Genomic DNA, 25,176 nt, shown 5'->3' on the forward strand with positions numbered 1-25,176 from the left:
TGATCTGAAAATTAATTTCTAGACAAAAACAGAAACACACACACATGCACATGATGGGCCAATTTAGTGTCCTCTCCAAGCAAAGTTGTAATTATACCATAGATCAGGCTGACTTCTTCATTTTGCCTAGTTTCAGTGGCTTCTCTCAAATGTCCCTGAAACACAACAGGAGCCAAAAGCGACAGACATTTGTTAGGATTAAACTGCTCGGGGGAAATGCAGATCTCCCACAGCTAGGTGGGTTTCTTGTCCTTTCAGAATGGCTCAGTGTTTTGCTTGGGAGCCCCACAAACCAACACCTTCAGTGCAAAGTGCTTTTGATGGCAATAGTGCCTGATGTTTGGTGTTTTTTCTTAAAGTACCAGCTCCTGGAGTCATGTTATAACCTGACAGATTTCATCTTTATTTTTTTCTTCAAAAGTAAGTTTCTAAGCTTGAAAATGCAAAGCCTAAAGGCTCAACAATGAGAAGATAAATAAAAATACCCAAATGTATTATTAATAATAGTAGTTTATTATTAAATCTCATGATTTTCAAGTCAATCACAATGTTTTTTGTGGGGTCCAGCTCACAATTTTTGAACACTTGGAGCTGGGGATACTGAAGATCTTCCTCAATGAAAGGCTGTGAATTCCATGTATGATACTAACATCTGACCTTTAAAAGTGGCCTCTTTTAACCCTTGGCAGGATGCTAAGAAAGACCCCTAAACAACAAAAGCCTGATTCATGCCCACTCAGTGTTTTGTGCAGTCACAATAGTGCAAAGTGAGTGGAATCTACTAGCAAATCAAACCCAAATGGTAGCATTTTCAGGTGCTTTGTGCTGACGAAAATGACTGGACAAATGCAGGACAATAATGAACCAAGACCCAAGAAACCCGAGTCATTTGTCTGAATTTCAAGAGGATCTCTTGAAACGTACATCTGACATCTCTTTCATCCAGTTCTTTCATTTTCAGATGCCTTGTTGGCATCGAAGCTTGGACCCTCAACCCAGTCCTACTCACCTTGAATGAGATATCGGTGCTTGTTAATAGCCGGGGCTGGGTGCAGGATACCTAGGACCCTGCTTTGTTGGCTGATCAGTGTAACAGCCATAAGGAACTGAAGGGATTGAGCTTCAGTTGGACTTAGAAATATGGGAGCCAGTTCACCCTTGCCCTGATCCTTCTTGTGCAGTCATCTACCGTAGTGCAAAATGCAGCTGGCCAGATCTGGTAGCGTTTTACCCCACGTTGCCCTGCTGTAAATGACTGCTCCAGGGGCAGGAGGATCAAAGCCCAGGGAAGCATGCACAGTTTGGAAACATTCAGGCAGTAGCCTTGCCTGGCTAGGGCGAGTTGATCCCCTTTGTGGCACCTGTTTGAATATCTGTGCTGCAGGAAGTAGTGCCTCTCTTAGGCTTCTCAGCCACAATAAATCTGTTTTGCAAGTAATGCCCCTTCCTCATTCTCACCCCTCTCTTCCTACACTCCTCCTCTCTTCCCCACATGCTCTTATTTCCTCTGTCCTCCGTGAAGTAGCACAGAGCTTCAGGCAGTCAATTTCAAGTCAGTGGGCTGTGAAAAGCTGTTAGAATAATAGTTTATTGACCCTGGATGTGGCAGCTGGAGCCGAGGGCAGGCACAACTCTTGGCAGAACTTAATCGCCACAAAGGAGGCTTGATAATCTTTGATCATTCCTGTGACCTTTAAGGGATGGGACATTTGGAACCAGTCTCGATGCAGCTTCTGTCGGCTTCTGTGCCGAGGTGATGCTGCATCTCAGTCCCTGAAAAAGGTTTGAACAGCTTAAAGACCTACTCCAAGCCCATTGAGGTCAATGGAAATGCTCTCTTAGAATGCATCTACTCTGCAATTAGATACCTGTGGCTGGTCCGTGCCAGCTGACTCAGGCTTGTGGGGCTCGGGCTAAGGCGGCTTTCGGGCTCAAGCTGTGAGACCCTCGCAGGGACCTAGAACCCAGCCCAAGCCCAAACGTTTACCCCACAATTAAACAGCCCTTTAGCCTGAGCCCCATGAGCCTAAGCCAGTGGGCACAGGCCAGTCGCGGGTTTTTAACTGCAGTCTAGACATACCCCTGGACTTCAATAGGCTTTGGCTCAGGCTTTAAATGATGAACATTTAGAATTATCAGCCTGCCACATACATGTTAGATTCCTTTGTCCCTCACTCTGTCCACTCCCACCACCACCACCTGGCATCCTGTTTGCCACAGGCTTGCATAGCCGTATATGCAGCCCTGACCCTTTAGAATTCACTACAGGGAGAATTCCATTGAAGAACAGTGAGTTCCTGCCTTAAAGACATTCCGTCCCTGAATGAGAAACAAGGAGTAAAGGGCCAGAACTGGACACATGTTAACTAACTCCCCTCCTGCCTTTCCAATGGAGAGCTGGTCTTTAAAGATACTGAGATATGTAAACCAATTAAATTGTTGACCAAAGCTTCCTCCGATCCTTTGCCGGCATTACAGATGCATTTTAAAAACAAGATAGTGGCACATGAAGTCCTCCTTTATATATCTGCCAAGATCCAAATTCAGAGTTCTGGACCGGCGAAAGTACTGACACTGATGTCTTTGGAACAGCTGCAGCTCCCTCTATAGCAGTTGCTAGTGATTTCACCCATGCCTATATTCGGGTCCTAACAGGTGTTTAAAAAAATCCTTTTCCCTTTGCTTTAAAGTGGATTTATTTGTAATTCTGTATGTTCTGTTAAGGATTTGGGTGCTCAGAGGCTTTTGTACATTATATTACCTTGAAAAAAAAGTGGGGGAGGGAACACTTTGTTCACCTTAAGGATTTATTATGTTTTTTCCAGAGCAGGTATTTACTGGAGTATTTCTCTGTGGAAACGACTGCAGATTTTGAAAAAAATAAAGTAAAATAACCCTCTGAAAGCCAGGAACCTTGCAAGGTGATATATAGTCTTGCTGCAAGTGGCAGTATGTAGCAATAGAAATACAGAGAGGAGAGATGCAGAGACAGCAGCTATATTCAAGGGAGTCAGGGAGGCGGATGAATTATTGAGTAAAATTAATAATTGAAATTATTAACAGCGGTGAGAGATTTTTGTCCGTTCTCTTCATAATAGGGCAGGAAGGTTTAGTACTGAACAGTAGCAGTAACCACTAGTAATTTGATGCAGATTAATTCATTGGCTGGGTATTTATGTCATTTATGGGTGTTTTCTTTCCTTATAAATATATTAATACGTTTAAGTAATTTTAGAAAGTAATTTCTAAAATAAATAAATAAGGCCTAATAAGGAGCAAGTAATTTATTTTTGATCAGTAATTTAAATGAATTTTTTCCCCTTGTGTGTATATATCAGAGCTAGGAAGATAACCAGATTCCAGAGAGGTTCTAGTTCTTATTTTTTCCATCGTTTGTTGCAAACTGAGACTGCACATTGTTTGGGACATGGACTACTATTTAGTGTGGCAGGATTTTCCTCACAAGTCTCACAGTATTTGGTGGTGGTTTCTTTTCCAAAGCCTCTGATTCTGGAGTCATGTGATTTTTTGAAATTCTCGCTTTCTTATTTTTTTTAAATGTAAATTTCTAACTTTCATGGGTGCCGAGAAAAGCATGAACATGTGAAGGCTCAGATGACAAATAAAAATAACCAGAAATTCATATTTTTAATAAAATATCATGATGGGGGGGCAGATCTGTGATTTCTAAATACTTGGGGAAGGCAATGCTGCTTACTCCATATGTTTGTATAGCCCCTAGCATGATGGAGCATGGAACTGTTTGAGGACTCTAGGCCCTGCCACCATATACATGATGATAAGGCTAGTTCAGACTCCAAATCAGAACATATAGGGTAGCATCAGGGGCATTCAAAGAAATGAGCTGAGACTACATTGTTTAAACCTCCCACATGCTTTAATGTAGCCTTCCTCCAAGAGCTGATGACAGGCCACACCGTGCACCCAAAGATTGCTTCCTTTCAGTTCCCATTCTCCCAGCCTGGCTTTAAAAGCACACCCTCCCACAGCCCATCTAACAGGGCCGGGGAATTTCTCATTAGGATAGAGTATGGCCCCAATCTTGCAAGGTGCCAAAAATCCTCAGCATCCAACATCTTCATTTGAAGTGAATGGCCCATCTCCATCTTCCTTTCCTCACGAAGGGAAAAGGCATGACCCACAGCTCCTTGAAGTCAATGGGTGTATCTCCAGTAAGCCTGGGGTTGATCCGTTTTTAAGGAGGCCATGCTGGAGTAACTCCACTTGCTTGAGGGTTCTTCCAGTGTCCCAGATGCCTAGAAATCTGGCTTTAGTCCTGGGAATGGTGCAGAGATCCCATTAATATCCTTGCTCAATGATCTCCTGAAGGTGAATGAAGGTCATTATGTCTATGAGCACCTTTTGCTACCGTTGTCCACTAGCTTCTGCTGACCAGCTTGCAGGTCTTGCACTGAATGGTGGAGTTTTCAGAAGCTCAGTTCCGTCTTCTCTTGGAGGTCCCAGAAGACGATGGTGTGTGGCTGCCCATTTTCCTTCTCCAAACATGCACATGAGGTTTCTAGGGGCATGGTGTGATTTTGGTGGCTCCAGTGCCATTAATATACCAATGACTGTCAGAGCTGTTTCCAAGCGGTGCCTTTTTCTTGCTTTTCTAGTGCCTGGATAAGACTGGGATTGAGATAATCTGTCTCAAGCTCAGTCCTGATAAAATGGAGATGATGCTGGCTGGCAGGGATAGCTAGAAGATCGAGTAAAGGTTATGAGTGTTCCATCTCTGGCCTCAATGGTTCACGGTCTTGGGGTAATTTTGGATTCCGAATGCTGCTGGATTCCCAGTTAAAAGCTGGAGCCCAATATCATTTTCTTGTTGTTTATGTGCTTCAGCTAGGAGGCAGCAGCCTTGTCTTGTCAGTGGAGACCTCACTACAGTCATCCAGGTCTTGACCAGGTTGTATCCTTTGTGGGGCTTCTTGAGAAGGCCATTTGGATGCTTCCGCTCGTGTAGAATATGTGGGGGCACCTGCTTAGTGCAGTAATAGTCAGCGTGAGTGCATGCCAACCTTGTGGCATGTGTAACACATTGTTCAGAGTGTGCTGGGTCTCCCTAGCTTCTGTGCCTGATTCACAAAGGATAAAAGTCTACTATAGCCCCCAGTGAGGGAACATATTTCTTTAGCTCCAAGTCTAGAGGCTCATGCTCTTTCTCCTGGAGGTCCCAGCATCCGTCTTTGCTGGTGATTAAGATGATGGTCATTTCACAGGTATCTTGTCCACTTTAGGGTGCGACTCAAGGCCTTGGCATTTACTTTATAAAAAACAAATGGAAGGCACTAAATAAATATAAGATCATCATCATCATTAACATTAATGCCGACGCCTCTGAATGTTGCAGTGACAGAATGATGAGGTGAGTCCGAGATAATGCCGCTGACAAACACAGCCAGTGCACAGACAGCAGGAAGGCTGATAGATTTCTATATAATATAAAATCAGGGCAGAGGGAGAGAGAGGAACAAAGCTCTGGATAAATGTAGCAAGTCAGATTTAAACAAGGCTAAATACATATGAACAGGTGAAGAGAGGGGAGGGAGCAGGGAATCAGATGAGCTGGGAAAATGATGCACTATATGACTCAGCCAAAGGAATGTATTTTTTAGGGGGTGCTGAGCCAACCCCCACTCCTGAAAATCAGGTCTCTTAAAGGTGTCTCAAATTGGGCACCCAAAATCACAAGCCACTTTTGAAAAGTGTAGATGAGTTCTGCTGACTCGTCCCCCCTCCCTCCCCTGCTTCCCAGTGTCCTCAGAAACTCTAGGGTGGTGTGGGAGAAAAGGGGAACACACCCCCATAGATAGATGGGTAGATCAATAAGTCCATGGTGGCAGGGGGGGCTTCCATTTTTGTCTCCCACTCCGGTGGGTTGTACAGATGCTTGGTTTGCTTTGTTTTCCAATGGCAAAACGTGGCACATTCATTCGAGCTGGGTGAAAAACTTTCGGCAGAACAGTGTTCTGTCGGAAAATGCAGGTTTGTCAATTTAGCAATGTTTTGTAGGCAGGCGGCAATTTTGATAACCTTGTCCGTGGAAAAAATGTGAAACTATGAGCGTGGTCTTTTCTTATTTCCTTTGGCTAATGTTGAATTTTATTTTATTTTATTTTTTGCTTTAGACAGATGTATTAATTATTCAACGTTTTTACCATATTAAAATGAAACGTGGTAAGAGTGCCAAAGAATACTGAGCGTGCCTGTAGCAATCTGCATGTTTGAACACAACACACAGGAGGGTCTGCCTGTGGTGATGAGAATGGAGACCCTGCCTCCCATTTGCATTCCCCCTTGGATCCCGGCCTGGGAGGTTCTGGATTCCCTTCACCCCTGTCGACCTGAAAGGGAGCTGCGGGACCCCAGCACATCCCAGGACCATCCCATCCACCTGAGACCTGATCTGTATGGTGCAGCAGGCTGCCCCAGAGGGAGGCCAATTGTGGATGGCGCTAAGGCGTTGTGCTCTAACTGCTCCGTGTAGACCCTGCTGACACAATCTAAAAGGTTTATACCGCTCTACAGTTTACATCCATCTAGTGAAAATGGATGCAAGACAAGCCCAAAGGCACCAGCGGAGACACAGATGCTTAGCCTGAAATTACAAGCTCCTTTTACATTAGCTCCCAGAGACCTTCTGCCAAGTGTGACTTTGAACCAGTGCCCTTGAGCACAGAGCTTTGTATTGTGTACTGTACCCCTTTCCCCCACCTTGTGTCTGGCTTCTCTGTTTGGCTTCACAAAGAGGTTAAGGGGTGACTTGATCACACTCTATAGGTACCTACATGGGGAACAAATATTTAATACTGGGCTCTTCAGTCTAGCAGAGAAAGGTCTAACCCAGGGGTGGGCTAACTTTTTGACCTGAGGGCCACATGGGGGTTCTGAAACTGTATGGAGGGCCAGGTAGGGAAGGCTGTGCCTCCCCAAACAGCCTGGTCCCTGCCCCCTATCCGCCCCCTCTCACTTCCCACCCCCTGACTGCCCCCTCAGAACCCCTGACTCATCCAACACCCCCCCACTCCTTGTCTCCTGACTGCCCCCTCCCAGGACTCCCCGCCCCAACCGCCCCCCGGGACCCCACCCCCTATCCAACCCCCCCTGCTCCCGGTCCCCTGACTGCCCTGACCCCATCCACACCCCTGCCCCGACAGGCCTCCTGGGATCCCACCCCTGCTCCCTGTCCCCTGACTGCCCCCCGGGACCCGCTGCCCCTTTTCCAACCCCCCCGTTCCCTGCCCCCTTACCATGCCACTCAGAACACCAGGAGTGACAGCCGTAAGTATTACACAGTAAATAGCAATTTAATACGCTACACCAGCGGCTCTCACAACCGCGCTGCCCGGCAGGAGCTCGCAGCCCCACTGCCCAGAGCGCTGGCGGCACGGCGAGCCGAGGCTGCAGGGGAGGGGCCGGGGGCTAGCCTCCCCAGCCGGGAGCTCAAGGGCCGGCAGGACGGTCCCGCAGGCTGTAGTTTGTTCACCTCTGACCAATGGCTGGAAGTTGAAGCTAGACAAGTTCAGATTGGAAATGCAATGTAGATTTTTAACAGAGTCATTAACCATGAGAACAACTTTCCCAGGTTTGTGGTGGATTCTCCATCACTGATGGTTTTTAAATCAAGATTGGATGTTTGTCTAAAAGCTCTTCTCTAGGGATTAATTTGGAGACGCTCTCTGGAGGAGACTAGGAAGTCAGAATAGATGATCACAATGATACCTTCCGGTCTTAAAATCTGAATCTATTTAAATTGTAAGTCCTTCAGGGCAGGGACTACTCTGTGTCTGAACAGTGCCCAGCCCCCTGGCAGATCCTTAGGGACTACCATCATAAATGTGATGAACAATCTAAATGCCATCACCTATCCCTGGAGGCTGTCTGGCAGGGAGGGGACTTTGTGCAGAAAACAAGGAATTGAGACCTTTGCTGTAGAAAGAAAGGGCATCCCAGCCTCGGGAGACTGTTCACTGACCCCAAAGCAGGACAGTGGAAGGGGGTGACGCCCTCCAACCAAACCCTCCTTTCTCAGCAATCAGTTCGGCACAGATGCCAAAATGCACCCAGCGCTCTAACCTACTGTGGAAAGTAAAAAGCAAAGCCTGGGAGGGGTGGAAATTAATCTGCCAGGAAATCGATCCTATATCACATGGCAGTTTCATAGGGTGCTGATCCCGGAAAGGATTTAGCGGCTCATGGAATGAATCTAAGCTTGTTGCCTCCCTGCCCCGCCCTTCGCCCATCCCATGCTCACCCTGGCTTCTGTTCTCTCTAGGACAGGGAAGCTGGTGTCAAAGTGGGAATGAAAAAAAACACTAAATAACTCGAAATGTGAAGCCATCATCTGAAACACAGGAACTAATTTTGCATTATTAAGGAGCCCTATCACAGCTTCCCACCGAGGGGGAGGCGGGAGGGGAGGGGAAATGGGTGTTTGCGGAGTCCAATTATTTCTGAAATGCAGGCAGTCTTATTAACTTGGGCAGAAAATTAATTAGTCTAATTAGAAAACCTCATTGGAATTCAGAGAGGAGTTATTGGGGAGTGACTGGGGGTGGGGGGAGAAGGAGGGGAATGACAACAGCAATGGGGTGGCCATCCCGGGTTAGGGGGATTGATGGAGGCAATGCACATAGGGGAAAAGGCAGTGAGATTTTTTTTAAGGCTTTTTGGTCCAAGTTTTTAAATGAATGACGCCTGTTGTGTATTTGTGTGTGTGTGTGTATAAGATATATATATATAAAATGCAGGAGAGATTTATTGGAGGGTTTCCGTCGGCTGTTGTCTGAATTTCTTATATGCCTGTTTGTCAGCATGGGGCATTGTTATAAAGTGCTGGGTGGGTGGTTTCTTATCTTCAGGGATTTATGAAGTCCTTAAAATACCTGTTGCCGTCCTGATTCCACAATCCTTTAACAGCTCAGAAAGAGAGAGAGCCATGACTTGGTGGAGCTGTCTGATGACAATTGGTTTTGATAGAGACACATCTGCTGCGTGTTAATGTGGAGAGTCCCAGGGACAAAGGCAAAGAAGAATGACATGGGACAGGGCAGCCATTTGCTGGGCAGCTTGATGCCATCGGCACAATAGATGCTGAGGCTACAACTATGCTGCACACCTCTGGCAGCAGCGTGTCATGTACATCTGGCTGCATGCTACAGTGGAAAGCAGGCTGCCTCCACACTGCAGTGTGTCACTACATGCGTCAGTGAAAGGCTCTGGTAGCAGGGAGCGGCCCGAGCTTTTCTCCGCTGCTGGAACCTTTCCCTGCATCGGGAAGGACTCTGGCAACAGGAAACTACACTGCAAAAAGTAGCAGTGTCGTTTGGAGGTGGGGGAAGTCACTGCTTGGATGAGGAGGGTTCATACCCACAGGGCCGTGCAGGTGTGTCCTTGCTCTACTCACCTAAGCAGGGCCTGGTTTGAGGCTGGGATTTTGCAAGGAGCCAAGGGGAGTTAAGTACTCAGACTCCAGGAAAGCTCCAGTGGAACTGGGCACCTAACTTCCTTAACTCCTTTGAAAATTGCACCCTGAAAGCAGAGTTGATGACGCCTTAGAAAGTCCACTTAGTTTCCTAGGGGACTGGTTGCCTCATGGCTTTGGTGCTGGAGTGGACATGGGACCTTTTACACATGCGGTGCATGTTTTAATCTAGACTGGAAGTTGTGACACTTTTGGGGATTAATCAAGGTGTACTGATGTCACCCAACTGCTTACAGTGCAAGGAAGTCTTGTGTGTTCCCAACCGGGACAAACTGTCCCAACTACCAGCTGTAGGCAACACAAACACTTCAGGCCAGGCTACCAGAAGGCCTGCTCTTTTCCAGTGCAGGCTAGCAATTTACACACTCCACCTTATTACATTCAAGTGTCCAGTCCCGTGTCTTTGGGACACACCATTTACACCAATCGGCTGCCTCCAGGGAAGTATTTTATTGACTTCACCTCAGTCCAACACTTGCCTTAGCATAAGTCACTTAAATGTGTCTACAGGGAAACCAAACTGAAGTTTATTTAACAAAGCTTGAGTTAAAGTTTCAAATAAAAGCCAGTAAAAAGGATGTGGAAACATAAGGTTACAGATAAAAGAAAAAACTTAACATGTAAGGTATAATTTATAACTATTAGCAAGATATTTTCTTATCTACTAAGGTATTTCTTTCCCAATGGTCAGTCCCCTTACAGCACGTGTGTGGTTGAGAGACCTGGGATTCACTTTCCATGAGACACTTGCTTTGCAAAGTGTCTCCTCCATAAAGGTTAACATTTGGCACCTTTTCTCATTCTCTTACACAGTCCCAGATTTTTGTCTCATGTCATAATCAGGGCATTTCATTGCCTTCACCTCAGTCCTGATGGTTCTCTGTTCAGACTCGGCCCGTGAGGTTCTTTTTGGCTGTGTCAGTGCTCAAGCCTGTGTCTGCTCCAGACTGTAAAGAGAGGGCTGGGTTGATGGATTCCAGTTTTTCTCAATGTTGATTGAGTCAGCGCTGAGCCCCCACCCTGCCTCAGGTGATATGTTTCACCTCTAACCAGTTGGACAGCCAGTATTCCACATATGACGTAACTCTGAAACTGTTTCCTGTACAAACAACCCGCGAGAACCATGATAACCAGCTCATGCTTAGCTTTCGGCACAGCCACCACAAGACCCCCTCCAGTGAAATATCATGAGGATGATTGGACACAGGTGGGAAAAGGGCAACAAAAATGTTTAGGCTTCCGTATGAGGAGAGATTAATAAGACTGGGGCTTTTCAGCTTGGAAAAGAGACGACTAAGGGGAGATAAGATTAAGGTCTATAAAATCATGACTGGTATAGAGAAAATAGAAAAGGAAGTGTTGTTTACTACTTCTCATAATACAAGAACTAGGGGCCACCAAATGAAATTAAATAGGCAGCAGGTTTAAAACAAACAAAAGGAAGTATTTTTTCACACAATACACAGTCAACTGGTGGAACTCCTTGCCAGAGGATGCTGTAAAGGCCAAGACCATAACAGGGTTCAAAAAAGAACTAGATAAATTCATGGAGGATGGATCCATCAATGGCTATTAGCCAGGATGGGCAGGGATGGTGTCCGTAGCCTCTGTTTGCCAGAAGCTGGGAATGGGTGATAGGGGATGGATCACTTGTTGATTACCTGTTCTGTTCATTCCCTGTGGGGCACCTGGTATTGGCCACTGTTGGAAGACTGGATACTGGGCTAGATGGACCTTTGGTCTGACCCAGTAGGGCCATTCTTATGTTCTTAAACTGATTTTTAACAGAGGTATCCACGTACCAGAAACACCCCTAAAATTGGCCCCTTTGAAAGGAGTCTCAGCAAAGAAGATCAAATGGTCCCTGAGTAATTGAATCCCCTACAGGAGTCCTTTGCAGTGCAGAGTTGGGGCATACTCTCCAGGTAGCCTACAGGAAGCTCTCACAGGAAATGCCCATGTTACACTTGTTCTGTGGCTTAGGGCAGGTTCTAGGCTACTGTAGGGGCCATTTAAACTGAAACAGCTGGTGTGTGGACGTGTGTGTGCAGAGCAGACAAAGGAACCAATGAAAGGTAGAGAAGAAAAGGAGCTGCTATCTTGTTACCCCACCACTTGTGGTCCTGGAGGAAAGCTGAGAAGATGGTCTCTCGCTTCTCCCTCACTCTGAAAGCCAGGAGATTTTTGGTTCTCAATCCCCTCCAGCCGCAGAGCCCAAGGAGCGGAGGGTAAGAGAAAGAGCTCCCACACTTGGCTGTCAAAGTGCTCAGCTCACCTGCCATCCCCCAAGGAGGGCAGCTGGGGTGGTTTTGCCCTGCATGGAAGACTAACTAGCCAGATGCCGCTGGCCACCCAGGCAGACCGAGGAGTGCATGGTCTTACCCTCTTAATGCTAGGCTGAGGCTGCCAGCAGAACACTAAACACGGACAGCAAGGGCACTGGCTGATGTTATCCAGCCACATTTATGTGGCCAGACGGGGCTGATGCCTGTGCAACCTGGCACCTCTGTTATCCAGTTTGCCCATCCCAAATCAGCATGTTAGGGCTAGAGTTGGGCACAGACCCCAATCCTACTTGCAAACACCCCACACCTGGGGCACATCTCAGCTTAGCAGCCGGCCCACACTCTAGGTCCAGGCCTAGATGAAACTGAACTTTAAGAATAGCTGGGATCCAGCTCTGACCCCTCTAGAGCTTCTACAGACTTTGAAGACCTCCAGAGAGAGAGGCTCAGCCATGGTGCTGGGCTGAGTCCACCAAACAGAGGGCAGTAGGGGGCATTTGTCACTAGCAGCATTGGCCGTCGGGGTCCTAGCGAGCTGGGTGAATAGGTCATAGCTCTTCCATAGCAGACCATGTCCAGAAAGATGCACAGGAGCAGCTGCTCTTAGGTGACATTGTGGGACTTCACACTGGCTGCTCAAAACCTCTAGCCTGGCGGGATGCTTGGCCCCTAGGTTTTCCCCAGTGCATTTGTTCTGATGGCTTTTCTTCCTGACACTGAAATAGCCTGTCAAGCTAAAGCTTATAATAAGCCAGAAGTCCGTTTCTCTTGGTAGGGTGCCCTGGATGTCAATCACACATCTTAGGGGTGACCCAATTATGGTAATTGCCCAGTTTTTGCTATGGAAGTTTTAAAAAATTGCTAGGCAGATGTCACCCAGCTGAGTGCAGAGGAGGAATAAAACAATGCTAATAAACCAGAGAACGGTCAAATATGTCATTCCCAAAGCTCTCCGGGGGGGTCGGTGCCTTCTGCTTTAACCCCTTCAGTGCTGACCATGTACATGTATAACCAAGCTCCTACCATCTGCCCTGTACTATCCTGAAGTTCTGTTCATTTGAAAGACAGACACACAGATCTAGAAATCAGACAGCCTAGGTCCTGATTCAGTGTCCTGATACTTCTTGATTAGTCTAATTAGAAATCCTCATTGGACTCAGAGAGGAGTTACAGGGGGACACTTGAGGCACACACAGGTTGAACTTCCCTGTCTGTAAAACTGAGATAACACATATGGGATGTGGTGAGACATAATTCACGTGTGTTTGGGAGATGGTTGGAATGAAAAGTGTTAGGAGGGATGGAATATTTGTTGCAATCTTTCCCCCCAACAAGCTCTGCGTTTCCAAAATCATCCAACTGTGGCATTTTGCCCCCAATATACTCTACAGTCATCATATGTCCTTCACATCTGTGTCTACAGATGTGGCCTAATGGGTGGAGCATAAGCCAGGACTTACCTAGGTTCTTTTCCTACCACTGACTAACCTTCTCCCTATGCAATGTCTGGTTATGCTTTACAGCACTTCTGGGTGACAGTGGAGTTTTATTACTCTTCATTGATTGCAACAGGAGCCCTACTTGATAATGGCACTGGCCTACAGGTGCCCAGATGAGAGGCTTAAGCTCCTCCCTTCTCAGTGAATAGCCGTGAAATAGTCCTGCTCTGGCGTAAACCCTTTGCTTGTTACTGGTGTGTCAGCAATGTTTGCCCAGAGTGATACATGCGGTGGGGACGTGAACCCCGATGGACCAAAGAAAATGTTCACCCAGGGCCATGGGGAAGCAGACTCCTGAGCATCCTGCAGCTTTGAGTCAGAGTCATAAAGGTTTAAGGCCAAAACAGATCAGCAGATTATCTAGACTGACTCCTGCACATCACAGGCCATTTACCCCTCCCATTCACCCCTAATTTCAGACCATTCGCTGGCACTAGACGAATGTATTACAGAACTCAGTCATGTTCTTGCATGGTGGGGAGAGCCAGAAAGTGAGGACTCCCATTATCTCCGAGCAAGAACAAACACACAGGACATTTAATAGCCCGGTAAAGAACTTGAAAATCTCCCAAATGCATGAGATTCGGCTCTGGTCCCTAGCCAGGTCCCTTTCCACAGCACCCCAACCGACATGCCGGCTGAGCCACCACTCACACCTCCTGTAAGCTGAGAGCCCAGCCTTCTGCTGATTAGCCACTTGTGCCCCTTTCAAACAGTCCCAGCTGGGCTCTGCCTCTGACCAAGAAGAAGCTCCCAGATCTCAGACTCTCTCTGAAGCCTGTGGTGTGAGGGGCAAACCCTTCCTTTTCTTTTTCAAGCAGAACAGCACCGGGAGCTCTGCTCAGGCGAAACCAGGGGTTCTGCCTGCCCTTAGGAGATACAAGGACTTGCCCTGCTGTCTCACGAGCCCTCGAGTAGGGCCAACGAGGGCTGGTGTCTCCAATGTTTGGGTGCAAAATGGGGAAACCCGGGCGCTGCAGAGAGAGAGAGCCAGAAGGAGAGGTGAGTCTTATTCCACGTAACCCCGTCACTTTCCTACCTGGGGGGGGTTCCAGAGCAGCAGAGATGAGAATAAAAGGGGAGCTGTCCCTTCCTCCCTTGCAAATGCCGGGAGTCCCCCCATCCTTCAGCAGGATTCCCCTCTCAGGCCTCAGGACCTGCAGACAGGGAGGTAGCAAGAAACTCCCCTCCTTACTCTAATAATCCTGAGAGCCCTGGGGTGCCTCACCCCCACCTCCAGACCCCAGAGACCTACAAAAGGGAAAGCAAGAAGGCAGTAACTACCTTCCAAGTCATAACCGGCTGGTGACAGCGAAACACCCTGCAAACAGGGAACACGACGGTCCTTCGCTCGGCCCTGACAGATACTGGAAGGGGAGTGCCACATGCCCTCCAGCTGGAAAGGCCAGCTGCTTGCTATAGAGCAGGAGAGGCAGGAGCTCCAAAAGTGCTACTCTCGCTGAGGCCTGGGGAGAAAGCCCCTCTACACCCAAAGCTTTATTCGGGCACAGCATGGAGTTCACACAGTATGAAATCACTCCCCCTAACATTCTGGGCAACTTGGTTCCCAGCAGCTCTTACGTTGCATTAAGTATGATATGCACATATCCAGCATGTTATGTGGTTTTCAACTCCCACCCCCGAGCTCCTCCCTGGACTGGTAGCACACTATGATGGAAAGGAGTGGTGGGGTTGCCTGCCATTGCTCAATTCAATGGTGACCCCTTCTGGGAGATAAAAAAGCAGCATTCACAGATCCCTTTATCTGCAAGTACAGTGGCAGTGATATTACACCAGCTGGGGGTCTGGACCGCTGTGTGACTTTCTAGGGCAGGGGTGGGCCAACCTTTTAGCATGAAGGCCACATCGGGGTATGGAAATTGTATGGCGGGCCATGAATGCTCACGAAATTGGGGGTAAGGGTGTGGCTCCAGGCTGGGACCAAGGGGTTCGGAGGGTGGGAGGGGGATCAGGGCTGGGGCAGAGGTTTGGGGTATGGGGGAGGGGTGTGAGGGCTCCGGCTGGGGGAGTAGCTCTGGGACGGGGCCAAGGATGAGGGATTTAGGGTGCAGGAGGGTGCTCCAGGCTGGGACCAATGGATTCAGAGGGCAGGAGGGGGATCAGGGATGGGGCAGTCTGTTGAGGCATGGGGATGGGTGAAGCCTCTGATTGGGGGGTGTGGGCTCTGAGTGGGTTGGGTACAAGAGGGAGCTCTGGGCTGGGATCAAAGGGTTCAGAGGGAGGAGGATCAGGGCAGTGGCAGGGGATTGGGGCATGGGGGCGGGGGGCTCAAGGGTGCAGGCTCCAGGTGGCGCTTACTGCAAGCAGCTCCTGGAAGCATGTTCCCTCTCCGGCTCCGAGGCGCGACCAGGCAGCTCTATGCGATGCCCTGTCCACAGGTGCCACCTCTGCTGCATCCATTGGCCAGGAACCGTGGCCAATAGTAAGTACGGGGGCGGTGCCTGTGGACAAGGCAGCGGGCAGAGCTGCCTGGCCACTCCTCTGTGTACTACATAGGAGCTGGAGGGGGGTCATGCCGGCTGCTTCTTGGGAGCCGCGTAAAGCTGGGTAAGTCCCTGACCCTGCTGCCTGGTTAGAGCTGAGGGCCAGACGAAATGGTCTGACAGGCCAGATGTGGCCCACAGGCCATAGTTTGCCCACTCCTGCTCTAGGGCTTGGACTGCACTGGGGATTTGTCCCCATTTTGACCAGTGGTGTAGCAGCAACAGTGCAATCGCTCATATGGATAGGTTAAAGCATTATTTTCACTGGTGCTGTTTTCTCCAGTTTCAAGCAGGGTGAGTTCGCTGGTGCCAGTAGTGGTTTTGCTTGTCTGTACAATGGGTTTGCACTGGTGCAGCTGCTTCAGTGAAAATCCCCAGGGCAAAGTTGCACATGCTTTGCTTTGCTTTGCATCTTCCCTTTGCTTAGTTTTTTGAATTGTATGAGTGAAATTGAGCTTAGTTTTGCACCATTTTGTGGCTTCACACATGTGACACTAGCAGCTTTGTTTTGTGTGTGTTTTAGGCTGAGATTTTCCTTCTAGTGTAGAAGGCTCGCGGTGATGTTTCATTTCCCCCTTTCTTAGTGCAATCAAACTAGGCTAGACACTTTAACTCTAGTTTCTCATCTGTTTGACTTCCCAGTTCTCATGAGCTAGCACATGGGTGCTTTTGTGTTTGGGCTTCCAGCAGTAGGTGTGGAGGGAGATTTTAAACCCAACAGAATGCCTCTTCTCTTTGAAACTTCAAGAGGAACATTGCATGGAAATATTCCTTGCAAACCCCATGTTTCCACCAACACCTGTCCATGTCCTTTTAATAAAAGAGCAGACAGTTTTGGGGTTTTTTTTCCAGAAGCTGATGTGGCCATGTAGTTCAGGTTAGGACACATACACACATGGAAAAGAGATTATTTTCCCATCTGGGCAGAGGCTGATGAAGGAGGGAGGTTCCCCTCCCTTCCCAGATGGATTGGGTGCCAGCAGAGAAGGCTGAGTGAATGGCATGGAGGGCGGGATTTCCCCGCCACAGTCAGATACACAGCGATCAAGGGGAAGCTCCTTACTGGTGAATCAAGCTGGATTTATTCCCCTCTTTCATGTGTTTCTTTGCTTCAAAGTCTTGAGTCTCGAATGAATGATGTCAGAGAAAATCTGCATTTCTTAAGAACTGGTTATGCTCATCAGATGTATTTATTTCGGCTCTTGATTGGATTGAACACTGTTGTTGTTATTATTATTATTATTTTATTATTATTTATTGAAAGCGACAATGGGGGTGAGGGAATAGCTTTTATTGGATCAGCTTCTGTTGGTGCAAGGTACAAGTATTTGAGCTTACACAGATCTCAACATCTCGTACCTTCCAGCAACAGAATTTGGTCCAATAAATATGTTACATCCCCTGCCTGGTCTCTTTCATATCCTGGGACCAGGACAGCTGCAACAACACGGCAAGCTATTGTTGTTCAGATGTAGAAATAATAACAAAAAAAGAGAACACACTGTTATGACTGTTTTGACCTGCTGCCCAGTGAGCTAATCTATAATTTACAAAACATGCTCACATCCAATTTTTATGGAATAAAAATGTGTGTTTGCATAATGCCAACTTTAAAAAAAAAAGAGCTGAGGCAATCTTTTAAAAGTTGCTCTTGATTACTCTTTTTTGTTGTTGTTGATCTGTGTGTAGCAATGAATTTAATACGATTGTCATTAGGGCAGAATCTGGAGGCCCCAGCTGAGATCAAGGTGCCACTGTGCTAAATTTTGCATGTGCATGTCATGAGGGGCAGTTCCTGCCCCGGGAAGTTTACCATCTAAATAGACAAAGGAAGTATTAGCCTCATTTTACATATGAGGAACTGAAGTGCAGAGAGAGTAAATGACTAGCCCAAGTTCACCCACAGAGTCTGTGGCAGAGACAGAAATGGAACCTAGGTCTCTCCTGTAGTCTAGTCTACTGTCTTTACCACAGGAACATCTTTCCTCCTGATTTTGCTATTGCTTTGGAAGTCCAGTTCAAAAGAAGGGAAATGTTATTTCCTTCCCTACAGTTTCTGTTTGAGGGGAACAGGGACGAGAATTCCTATGAAATCTACCTCGTCCACAGAGCTTGTTGTCCCAGCAATAAAAAGGCTATGTAACATTTCGGCAGTGTTTTGAAAGCCTTACTAGTGAAACTATACAGGTATCCAGTTACTACAGGAAATATTCTCTTTGAGGGAAATGGTCACGTGGTGTGGGGAATCAAACAAGACTGTCTGATATAACCAAATAGTTTGAGGTTTCCTAGGTTGGCCAGTCAGTTCAGCACCATGGATAGAGCCTCCAGAAAGGAGCAGTGAACTCATCCCAGTTGTATGTGAAATCTACCCCTGTGCAGGGGGTCAGCATCTCTCCCCTGGGGGTACTTGGAGCTCTGAGACCATGGTTCTATTCTGTAGGCAGTGTTAGCCCCTATGCATGGAGGTGAATTTCCCACTGTGTGTAATTACCAGTAAAGGCTCATACAGTTGCTATTAAAATAAAAACCCAAGAGTGATTCTCCTGGGATCCTATCAGCAGCACAGTAAAGATTAAAACATGTTTCTGTTTACTGACCAATCACTGCTCAATGGCTATTGTGAAAGAAGTTTGGAGGGGTGGGATTCTCACTCCAGATCTTAGTAGACGTGTGGACATCACTTAAGCCAATAACACAGTCAGCGCCCTCTTTTGCCAGCAAAGAGCTCAAGGCATGAAAGGGGATGGAGTCTACTCTGTTCTCCCTCCCCTAGAAGTTGTCTCTCTGGGTTAGAAGTGGAAGTGAAGGAGATGCAGAGTTAGGCAGCAAATGCTGTTGCCTTGCTATGCCGGCTCTGTTGATGAATAGAGGGCTCTGATCTTGAGGGATGTCAAACGGGAACCTTTTGAGCAGCAAGAAATACCCTGTGGCCCTGATTCTCCCCAGCCTTTGTGCCTGGTGTGCTCCTTTACACTTGTCACAGGCTGAGCCTGGTAGTGCTTTGCACTCACTTTGCACAAGTTAGAGGGCAGAGGAGATATAAGCCCTTAAACTGGTGCGATGAAATGAACTAAAATGAAATTGTGCTTCTGATGGCAGCAGTCTATAATCTAAACATCTCTGAGCCTGGGTTCAGGCAAGGGAGGATCAGAGCCGTAGTGATATGATGGACAATCCCGCATGGGACAGAGCAGGCAAAGAGTGAAAACAGCTTTCCATTAGTTCTGATTTTTCCATGAGCTTGCTTGTATGACATTGACATTCCCGTATTCTCATTATCCCTGAGATGATTCATGACTCAGTAGTGTGAATGTTCACAAAAAGCATTTCTTCTTACACCTGGCATAATCAAGCACCCTCTGGAAGTGAATTTTAAATTGCTGAGCAACGCAACTTAAATAGCAAGCCATGACCTAAGCATAAGTTGAGAAAAATTTTGTTTGCATAATTATGAAGAATGAATATATGGGAGGATCTGTTTGCAGATGATCTGAGACGCAACAAACTGACTGAAATGTTAATTTCCTATTATTCACACATCCCTAATCTCACTAAGAATTATACTCATGGTTAACTTTACGCACAATAGAAGCCCAATAACATAAAGTTATGTGGACACATAATTCTTTGCAGGATCAGAGCTGTGGTGGGTATGGAAAATGAGAGAGACAGAGCACCTTCATCAGGTACATTACAATCACACATTTCCGGAGGAAAATACTCTACAGTTAGCCAAAGGTTTCATGTGGTTGAGGTGAGAATCAGCTAATTAATTACAGACTTGGTGGTAACTTATTGCCCCATGTAATAAAACGGATTCTATAAGCCTGCTGTCACCATAACAAACTAGATTAGATATCCCCTTAGATCCTGGTGGTGGTGGGTGGGAGAGGTAGTTTGTGGTGTGGAGTGCAGTCTTTGGGGCATTTAAAGAATGCAAATTTGTGAGTGACACATGCACAGATGGGGGGCCTGGGAAGATAAAGATGCTCTTCCCTAGGGGCATCATGATCCCAATTACTGGGTTAAGATGTGCTCAATTCAGAGAGATTTCTGAGGAGGAGTAAACCAGGCCCTGGGGAGGAACACATGAGCAAAGAGCATTAAACAGAGCAAAACTGATAATGAATGCTGCTGTTCTAGCACCTGTCAAAACTTCTCAGGAGTTTAACACTTCAGCTTTGGGAAAGAAAAACATCCTTCTGTTTAAAGCTGGGGTATGGGGGTGGGGATCTTTAGTGCTCCTATTCTATTTTTAATCCTCAGATTTCAGTAATGAATAAGCACTCTTTTCCCTGTTGTACAAGTTGGGAAACTGAGGCACAATATCACACAGGTAAGATGTCTGCTGGCATCTGAACTGAGTCCCTACAACCTCATCAAACAGTGAGCTAATGGATTTAGGCCTTCAGCATGGGCAATAGTAGCAGAATGGGGCTGGGAGGGGATAGAGGACTGGACTGCAGTTTAGAAGAGCTCTGTTCTACTCCTGGGTCTGCTGCTGGTGGCCTTGGAAAAGTTTTTGCTGTGCTGTGCCTCAGTTTCCCAATCTGTAAAATGGGGATAATGAGATCTTTTATAAAGTTCTCTGAGACATTTGGATATAAAGCAAGGCATTATTATACTTGCATGGGATGTAAGTGTGTGATGGGGTGCCCACCTCACACATGACTGGGAGGGGTTAAAGTGGCCAGGCAGGCCTATTAACTCAACAGGCTGCACCTGGAGGAAGAGCCAGGGAGCAGGGAACTGATTGCAAGAAGGCTCAGCTGTGCAGAGATGGGGGGGGGGCAGAAAGCACAGACCGGGGCTGTTCCTGGAAAAGGGCAATTACTCCTTGGGAAGAGGGCTTTGAGCTGGTACACCCAGAGTAAGGCAAGGAACCAGGAGCGGCAGGAAGCAGTTCAGGGAAGAAGCAGTGAGGAATGGAAGAGGAAAGCCCAGAACTGCTGGGTTGAGGGTCCCTAGACTGGAACCCAGAGTAGAGGGCAAGCCTGGGTTCCTCTACCAGCCACTGAGGGAGTGGCACAATGGGGCAGTGAATGGGAAGACTGCCTGAGATTGTCAGCATGAAGAGAGACTTTAAAAGACTTTGGTACGCCAGAAGGGAAGAGCACTGAATGACCTGGCCGGAGGGCTGAATAATGAAGAGGACCCTGGGGTTCCAGGAGTGAGACGGGCTGCAGACCAAAGAAAGTGACAGAATGAGTTCATGCAACCATAGGAAGGGGTATGGACCTGATGAGCTAATCCCCAGAGTGGCCAGGAGGAGGCGCAAGACTAGCAGTGAGTGGAGCACTCCCATCACAAAATGGTACATAGAATTAGCCTTACCTACCCAACTGAATTTTATCCCTTCAATGCCAACACTTAAACGCTATCCAGTTTAGCTTTTGATAACTAGATACGGTGCATCCTGAGCTATCCTTACTCCCTGTATTGCTAAGAAGGGTGGCTGCAAAGACTGAGGTACAGTAATGTTTAGTTGCCAAGGGAACTGGTGCACTTTAAATTACATTATACTTGGGACCCAGTTCAGCAAGATTCTTAACACAGGAGTGGCCTCCTTGAAGTTACTGGAGCTACACACATGTGTAAATCAGGCATGTGCCCTACAGAATTGGGGCATTGGAGGACTCGGCTGTGTGCTTCTAGGCAGAGGCAGAATGGAAGAAGGCAGCTGTTTCCAGGTTCTGGGGATTCAGAATGGCGTCTTTGCTCTACTTAAATTGTCTGGGAGAATTAATTAACGTCCCTTAAGTAAACTATTGCTCCAAAAAGTCAAGGCTGTGCTTCTTGGGAATGAAACAAAAATAGACTTAAAAAAAATTCTCTGGAGAACTAGTCTTAATGCGGCCCGCCTGGCTGGCCAGACGTGGGAGGTAATGCTGAAATGAATAATCATTCTTTGCTGTTTAGTTAGGTAGGCGGGAAGTCTGACCCTGCTGTCCCTGTCAAAGGGGATTTATCGCTGTTTCCAAGAAGAGGCAATGTTGGGGAGGCAGCTTGCTTTTGAACGGGGAGCGCGGGTGGTTTTGCCTGTTGCTGCACATGCATCAGTGAGGTGATGCTGTTACTTGGTCAGTTTGGTTTTAGCTGGGACCGCGCAGCCGTGTGAAGGGGACGCTCAGTGCAGCAGGGTGTGTGGGTTTTGTCTGAAATGGAACGTGGCCTGGTCATTTCCCAGGCACCTGCGTGTGTTAGGCGGCAGTGCTCATGCGGCATGAGGATTCCACTGGTGCTGCAGCGGAGGGGATGTCAGAACCAGGTTTGCTGGGAAAGCCCCAAAGGAACCCAAAGTTCACCCCACCCCAACCCTTACTCGGGTGTTCTGGAGTTTGCATGAATCTAAAACTCCCAGCTGCAGAGCCACGTGATTTCTCAGTTTGTCTAAGTGAACCAAAAATTGGGAGTGTCTTACAACCCCAACAATCCTTCCTATTTGCATTACAGCGGTGCCCGCGCTGAGACTTGTCACAGGGTAGCTGGTCCCTGGACCAGAGCAGGTGAGCCAATTAAGGAAGGCTGGGCTACCCCTGGACCTATAAAGAACTGCTAGTGAGCAGCAGGAGGAAGGACTGAGAGAGGCTGGGGGGAGGGGGAAGCTGAAGTGGAGTAGAGCTGGCACCTGCGTTGGGTCCCTGGAGCAAGATGTCAGGGCTCAGAGAAGCCTGTGGTTCCAGGAAGGGAGCAGAGGTGACTGGGAGACTACCAGGAGAAGGAGTCCCTGCCCTGGCCCTGAAGAGCTGGCAGTTTAAATAGACAAAGGAGAGGAGACACAAGGAAAGAATGTGACTTTTTTCCAAGGAGATGCAGCAGGTCTGATCCAGAAATAGAACACAAATCGTGTGCCCTCTTCACTAGATCACAGCTTCTCTCCAAGGCTCCTTCAGCTGGATATAGTTTTACTCCCTGTCCTAAACTGCTATGCAGCATTGCTTTGTATTGCCTCCTGGTGAGAACCGGTCATTGGCATTTAAAGGCAGAATGTGGATTCCAAGACGCACATTTTAGAACTGAATTGGTGACAACTAACAAATCTTCACACACAAGTGCCCATAAACTTCCATTTGGATACTTCTAGCCAGGCCTCATGGGGCACAAGGCTGCTGCTCCCTGGGAGAACTGGTTCTCCCCTGATGGCAAGGCTGGCCTTTAATTTTGTGCTCGGAGCTGTACAACCGCAGAACAAAATCTGTAAAAACCAAAGAACAAAACGACAGTCGCTTCCCCCAAGTGCTAACGTTCTCTGTAGCCGTGCCTGTGGTATACGTACATGTGTCTGTCTGGGATGACTTATGACCACCACTGACATATGGAGTCAGATGCGTAGGACCTCACGCACATATCCCAGAACCACCCATCATGGGTGGCTAGAAGGACAGGCTCAGCAGCTTCATGGATCAGCAGCAAAGTTTGTGCTAGGGACTTTGAGCAGCATAGTGGGTGAATCCATGAGCTGGCAACAATAATAGGCTATTATTCTCTTATGATTCAGCCACTAGAGAGGAAAGCAGGGCACGTTTTGCCAGCCTTTGAAACTTGTGCTACTCATGAGGGAGAGACCCCCCCCACCCACCCTCTTTTCTCCCTACACTTCAGGAGTAGGAACTTAGAAAGAAGCATCCCTCAAAGTTTGGCTGCGTTCTTGCTTAGCGTGCATAAAATGGAGGAAGCTCTGCCAACCTGTCCCCCAGCCCGGAGGAGCGAGCTGGATTTTGTTATGCCTTGTTTAAATAACATTTTGTTTTCATGGCAGCTAATCCCTGCAGCTCCTCTAACGCAGTGCTTCTCGGCAGCATCCCCTGCATGTCCATTTTCTTGAGCGCGACAGCTTGATGACCGCGCTGGCTAGATGATAGTAATTGGCCAGGTGTTTAGATGCTCCATCATCCCTCCCCTGCCCCCACTCCATCGCAAGAGGATTTCAAGTGCAATTTTCGCTTGCACATCAAACAGCAATTTCCCTTGCCAAAATCACAACCTGTGAAAACTCTGCCCTAATCAAATCTATCAAGCCCCATTTAGGAGCTGGCTCCTGTCTGTTTATCAAGGAAATGGACTTGAAATTGGCCCCTCTAATGGAATCCCGGCTCCCACACAAGTTTTTGGAATTAATAGCAGGGCCTGCAGCGAACTCGGAAAGTTGGGCGCTTGATTGTGGTTACAGTAAATTACCACAATTTCTGCTCCTCGATGCTCTCAAGTGACAGAAGGATTTTTAGGAGGGGGTGAGGGGGTTGTATATGTAAGCGATCCCCCTCTTGTTGATAAAGCATGGTCTTGTTATCATGGCAACCCCTTTTGTAAGAGAGGTAGAAAAAGGGAAGGTATTACAAATGCTTAGGTGCCAAGAGCAAAATTCAGAACAGGTCACTAAATTCAGGGCTGCTTGTTTATTGCCTGCAGCTGTGATGCCTTCTGGTAGGAGTGAATCTGCTTAGCTAAGCAATGCTAGGTCAGATTGGTGCTTGGAAGGGAGACTTCTACGGAGCACTTGAGAACTGCAGAAATAATTCGGCAGGGTGCTGCTGCTCCTTCAGATGCAGTGCTGAGCCTCAGTGAGGTGAACTACTGCCTTTCAGGTGAGAGAGAAAACTAAAGGCCTAGACCCCCTTGTGGGTATTAAAATCCCCACAGCAGCTCGATAGAGAGATGAGATGGTAACTTCTTTGCATCCTGGGCAGCTTGGAAGTTGAGCAGTTGTGGTGGTGGACCACTTTACCAAGCAAGAGGGTCTGAGCGATCGCAGTATTTTGCTATCCAAAGACTAAAAGACAGGTCCTATATGTCAGATTCTATGAGCAGGAGTTCCATGTTAATTTTAGTGGTACCTGCAGGTCATTTGGAATCCCGCACTCCCACCCCCATGGTTTTGGTTGGATATAGTGCTCTTTTCCACTCCCTGCTGTGTTGTGTTCCCGTGAAATGTTACATAGATACTTTGGACCTTAATCTCTCTATCTCACTTCCCTATCTATAAAATGGGGATAATAATAGCCCCTCATCTCACAGGGGTGCAGTGAAGACACATGCACTGTGACTGGGAAGCACTCAGATACTATGGAGGTGTATGCCATAGAAAGGCCCAAGAGAAAATAAATAATTTTCGGTCTTCACAGCAGACTTTGAATAGTGTGTGATAAATCAAGCCTGGGGCCACACTTAACAATGAGGACGCAACAAAATGTGGAATAGCTGTTCATTAAGTGAGCACCATCCATGCTGTGCACTGAATGAGGCAAGGGTCCTGTGGGGGAAAAATAGTACGTGATCATGTCATTAAAGACTGTATCATAATGGATCTGTACGAGGGGGCTGAATTAAGGTTGCATGGGCATCCTTAATTCTGGCAGTTCCTAACTTTTGAGCACTTG

At 47.5% G+C, this 25,176-nt stretch overlaps 1 protein-coding gene across 5 annotated transcripts in view; it reads left to right on the forward strand.

The window, feature by feature from the left end:
- The window catches only part of NTM (neurotrimin), a 669,964-nt gene that overhangs the window by 277,022 nt on the left and 367,766 nt on the right, over nt 1-25,176 (forward strand). Inside the window, exon 1 of one of the 5 annotated variants that reach the window (XM_043500945.1) lies at nt 14,058-14,294. The exons of the other annotated variants lie outside the window; for them this stretch is intronic. The gene's annotated coding sequence lies outside the window, so the exon portion shown is untranslated. Of the gene's footprint in view, nt 1-14,057; nt 14,295-25,176 lie in introns of those variants that run through there. 5 annotated transcript variants of the gene reach the window in all.

The sequence above is a fragment of the Dermochelys coriacea genome, chromosome 22 (assembly GCF_009764565.3).
Source record: "Dermochelys coriacea isolate rDerCor1 chromosome 22, rDerCor1.pri.v4, whole genome shotgun sequence".
Taxonomy (NCBI): Eukaryota; Metazoa; Chordata; order Testudines; family Dermochelyidae; genus Dermochelys; species Dermochelys coriacea.